The 5399-nt window shown below is 40.2% G+C and overlaps 1 long non-coding RNA gene across 1 annotated transcript in view; it reads left to right on the top strand.

Moving 5' to 3' along the window:
• Positions 1-4459, top strand: part of LOC102757847 — a 20723-nt gene extending 16264 nt beyond the window's left edge. The window contains exon 3 of the long non-coding RNA XR_001515339.1: positions 4382-4459. This is a non-coding gene — a long non-coding RNA (uncharacterized LOC102757847). The remainder of the gene's footprint in view (positions 1-4381) is intronic.
• The last annotated feature ends 940 nt before the right edge of the window (positions 4460-5399 follow it).

Genomic DNA, 5399 nt, shown 5'->3' with positions numbered 1-5399 from the left:
AGGGGATAGGGCCTAAGCTGGCAGTCAGACATTCCTCTGGCAGCCTGGGAGCCCTCAGGGGATGCCCACTTGCCAGCGGGGAGCAGGCCTAAGCTGCAGTCGGTTAGTTTTATTCATTTCAAATGGGCCAGATCCGGCCCACAGGCCGTAGTTTGCCCACGGCTGGATTACACCGAACATACTTGCTCCTTACTGCACACACATGATTTGTGCTTGGCTCATGTAGATTTTCCATTTAGTTTAATTATTAAAAATCTAGGGTTTGTTCATAATGAAATGTAAAGCAAGAATAACTTACAACTATTAAGTTTTCATTTCATAATCTTGAATGGAAATTTAAAATGTCTTGCATCTTGAGCTACATTTCAGCTGCATCATATCAGGAAGAACAATAACAACAAATGAATAAAGCAAAACAAGGGGCAGGAAAAGAGTCCACCCAAGGGAACTGCACTCATATGTCAAAGCCTTAGACAGAGGTTGTAAAATTAGCAAATACAGAGTGAGACACTAGAGTAAAAGCTATCATTATGAAGTGCTTATTGCATAATGATAGTAAAAGCTATCATTATGAAGTGCCCAGTGCACAAAATTCATGCACTCAGCGGGGAGGGATCCCTCAGCCCGGCCTATGCCCTTGCGCAGTCCGGGAGCCCTCGGGTGATGTCCGACATCCTTAGCGCTGCCACGGAGGCGGGAGAGGCTCCCGCCACCACCGCTGTACTCACCAGCTGTGAGCCTGCTTCTGGCTGAGCGGTGCTTGAGCCCTGTGGGAGCTCACTGACCACCAGGGGACAGCTCCTGTGTTGAGTGGGATCAGGCTGAAACTGGCGCTCTGACATCCCCTGAGGGGTCCCAGATTGCGAGAGGGTTCAGGCCAGGCCGAGGGACCCTACAGGTGTATGATCAGGGCCAAGGAGGCCCGTGGGAGGTTGGCGAGGTGGGGAGGGATCACTGAAGGGCTCCAGGGTATGTCTGGCCCATCTTGCTCAATCCCGATCAGCCAGACCCCATCAGCAAGCTAACCTAGCAGTTGGAGCATCCGCCCTCTGGTGGTCAGTGCACATCATATCGAGCAGTTGAATGGCCTTAGCATATCATTAGCATATTATGCTTTGATTGTTTGAACAGATGACTGGACAACCAGACACTTAGCATATTAGGCTTTTATTATATAGGATTTTATCTCATCAATTCTCACAACCATACCTTGAGGTAGGTCCTATTATTTCCATTTTATAGGTGAGAGAACTGAGCCTGAACTAATTGTCTCACCTGGTTTACTCAGATGAAAATAGCCACCTAGAATTAAATCCTGGGCCTCCTTACTTTCAAAACTTTCTCTAATGGTCACATACAGAGCAATGACAAGATGGGAGCCTGTGTGTTATTGCATGATTTGTGCTGAAGAATGGTTAAGAAAAGTTGAATAAGAAAACTTTTGGAAAGTAGACTAACTACTTTTTAAAATGTGTTTCTGTTTAATTTGCCTTAAATTAATTGTAGCAATGTTTATATTATTTGGATGCTGAGTCAATGCAATGTACCTGCATTGAGTATTTCGTTTTCTTGCAGATGCTTGGCATTATATCCATGTAGCCAGGAACTTGCATTCCCAGTTTTTGTCACCATTTAAAAACACACAAAAAGCCATATGTAATATGAGAAATTTTCTCATGTGTTCAAAAGATAATGTTGATTGATAAGTAAGTCCTCAATAATCTTATTCAGTGATCAGTCAGAATGACTAGTACACCTACCTTCTTTCTATGTAGTATAAGTTTAAGCTATTAATCAATAATATAAAAGACTGAGTATAGTGCTACTGCCAAGCATTTGGAATTTGCTATGATTTCTGTCTATACATTTCCTAAACACAAAATATAATGAAGTGATTGGTAGTGATTGAAAGTAATTGGAGTCAGGTATCTCCAGAGAAAGAGTATGAAGGAATTGCCTCATGGGCGGGAAGGGCTTGCAGAACTGAAATTTGTAGGGCAGGGTGGTATGCTGGAAACTCAGTATTGAGACAGATTTTATTTTTCCCCAGGTAATCTCAGTTTTTGCTCTCAAGGCTTTCAACTAATTGGATGAGATCCCCACAATTTCACTGGAGTCATCTCCTTTACTTCAAGTCACCTGATTGTAGATATTAACCACATGGACAAAATACCTTCATAGCAACACCTAGAGTAGCATTTGATTAAATCCCTGGGAACTGTAGCCTAGCCAAGTTGACACATAAAACTAAGCATCACACTGATTCAGAACAATATTTCTCAAAGTACAGATTAAGACATTCCTAGGAGTATGTAAGAAAGCTATTTAGATGTCTGAGAGTCACCAAGTTAAAGAACTGATGGGTATTCATGAAAGCATTTTTTAAATCTCTTTTCAGATAGACTGATGTCCTCTTGTATTGTTTTAATCCCACAAGCATTTGACTTCTGTTCTCTTTTTAGACCAAGTCTGATCTCCTCATGAACAGCCATCTAGCTTACTCTTTTCTGCTCTCTACAAAGATACAATAAGATTTTCCTGAGATTCTGTAAAGGAAAACTAAGAATATGTCATGACATCCTTTCTCTATGGTATAAAATGCCATTGTCAAATTTTCACTGTACTAGAACGTGTTAATATTGTTTTCTTATAGTTGGATTATTTGTTCAAGTCAATGTTCTTTTTTAAAAAAGAGCAATTTTTTAACATCCTATGTAATAAAAGGCTAATATGCAAATCGACCAAATGGCAGAATGACTGGTTGCTTTGAAGCACACTGATCATCAGGGGGCAGATGCTCAATGCAGGAGCTGCCACCTGGTGGTCAGTGTGCTCCCACAGGGGGAGCGCCGCTCAGCCAGAAGCTGGGCTCACAGCTGGCAAGCACAGTGGTAGTGGTGGAGCCTCTTCTGCCTCTGCAGCAGCGCTAAGGGGAGTGGGCCTAAGCTGTCAGTTGTACATCCCCCAAGGGCTCCCAGACTATGAGGGAACGCCCCCCTCCCCCCCCACCGAGTGCATGAATTTTGTGCATCAGGCCTCTAGTTAAAATATAATCTTCAGTGAAAATCCCATTATATGTACAGTATAATATTTCATTTCATCTATGGGGAGAGATAGCAGCCTATGTATCCCATTTCTTGAGTCTGAATTTTTCTATATTGATTTTCTGGTGAACTTCTTGAAGTATTAATTGGCCAAACACTAATACTACTGACACAATTGCTATATGCAACAGTCTATCTGGAAATCATAAAGAATTGCCAGAAAATATTCCTTTAATTTCCTTTCAAAGTGTCTCTGTATATTTTTAACCTATAATGTGTTGGGGAGCACACAAGACTTGGTTGGAAAGTTTTTAAGGAGGACATTCTAAGAAAAGGGAAGTGTGCAGAGGCCGCCTGCTCTGTTTGAGAATTCTGACTTAGGGGAGTGCCGAAGGCGGTGCTCCTAATTATTCCTTAACTTTTCCAAACAAGTCTGTGCATGAGCAGACCCAGGTGTTTACTGGAATCCTTATGCTTATTCTTTTGGGTGTCCTTACTTAAAAGACACCACAAACACACGTCTCCTCCCAAGATTACTTACCCTGTTGATTGTATCTAAAGGATAAAATTTATCTCAAACTACTGCTACAATAAAAGCCTAACGAGGAAGGCAATCAAGGCTGCCTGGTTCCTTTAGCCAGGCTGTCCCTTAGCCCTCTCTTTCACTGCAATGTTGTGTTAGAGTAATCCATTCATCTGTCACTCAGGGTCTACTGGTCAGCCCCAGCAATAATTCATACTTATGGAAAGAGCACTGACTCTATTGATAAGGTAGAGATCACTAACTGTTATTACTGCTTCATTCTGTGACTCCAGATAATCGATACTGACTTAGTAAACAGCATTTAGAGCATCAAAGGAAAAAGGCATTTGCCAATTGGAAAATTGTCACTCTTAAAAGCAGGAATAAAATGGTCTTATTGTCACATTGAATTGATGGATAAGAATAACACATCTTTAAGGTTATTCACTCTAATATTATGTTAACTAGTTCCCTTATTGACATTAGTTTTGATGTTTTCCAAATATGTGCCCTTGAACCCATTCTTTTTATCCAATGTTTAAAATATTTATTTATTGACTTTTAGAGAGAGGGGAAAAGGAGAGAGATAGAGAATTTGTTGTTTCACTTATTTATGCATCCATTGGTTGATTCTTGTATGTGCCCTGACCAGAGATTGAACCCACAACTTGGCATATAAGGACGATGCTCTAATTAACTGAACTATGTGGCCAGGGCTTATCCATTTTTTAAATCTAACAATCATTCAAAATATTTAGTCTTTCATTCCAATTAACTTCCTCCATTGTCTAACATTTTACTGTTTTTATTGCAGTTAAATTTCAGCATTTCATGTTCCTGATGGTTGCCCATCCTGGGTTGTTCACAATATCCTGCACGTGCTCTGAGGACCCTGTGAGGTAAGGCAGTTAGTAATCATCTCTGGCATAGCCTTTTCAATCATTGGAATATTGTGGTGGAATCATTTTGAAATGAGTGTTTGCAATTTATTTATTACATCTTATAGATCTAAATAATGTCATCACACTGTTATTGAGGGGATAAGGAGGGAAGTAAATCATCTAACATCAATATAATTTTTCAGAGGGCATTTCTCTGAGAAGGAACAAAGGAAAAAGTCTTTGTAGCATACCTATCTTGTGCCAGGAATCACTAATTAATATCCATTGCTTTCTTACTCTGCATATCAACACTCATAGTTGGTGTTACAGGCCCATAATACCTTGCATGAAATTTCTTGGGCTAACTATGTCTCAGAATTCATAAATCTTCAAGTTTCAGGTCTGGGGTATCTCCTTGCCATCAACATTAATACTTCCTCAGTGAAATGTATGCATAACTACACAGGGTGAAATAAGTAAAGGTTATAAATAAACTCATGTCAGTTCTGATCAGGTTTGCAGACAATGGGTTCATGTGAAGCCAGGTTTTGCTGCCAAATGAAAAAAAAATAGTAGTGGTTTTTGGGTTTCAGAATAGTGAGTAAGGGACAGTGACCCTGTATTAAGCCAATATTAGGAAGAGTTAACATAGGGCACCTCGAGGGGTTAATACAAGTCAGGGACACAGAATTTAAACCCAGGCCTGTCTTAATCCAGAGGCCTTTTTTGTTGTTGCTGTCACTGAATTCAATGAAAGGTTTGTGCGTATATCTTCTTTAAGAATAATGAGAAACTTGGGTTCACTACGGAACACTGAAACTATAGGCTTTCAAAGATGATCCATCATTGAATCAGTAAATACCTTGGAACTGTTTTCCATGGTGACCACCCATCACAAAAAACACGGGGAAGGTCATTTTTCCACATTTTGGAATTTAAATTATGTTCAGT

This window comes from Myotis davidii, unplaced genomic scaffold (genome assembly GCF_000327345.1).
Source record: "Myotis davidii unplaced genomic scaffold, ASM32734v1 scaffold184, whole genome shotgun sequence".
NCBI lineage: Eukaryota > Metazoa > Chordata > Mammalia > Chiroptera > Vespertilionidae > Myotis > Myotis davidii.
The sequence above is the reverse complement of the archived record's forward strand: the minus strand, read 5'-3'. Positions and strand labels throughout refer to the sequence as shown.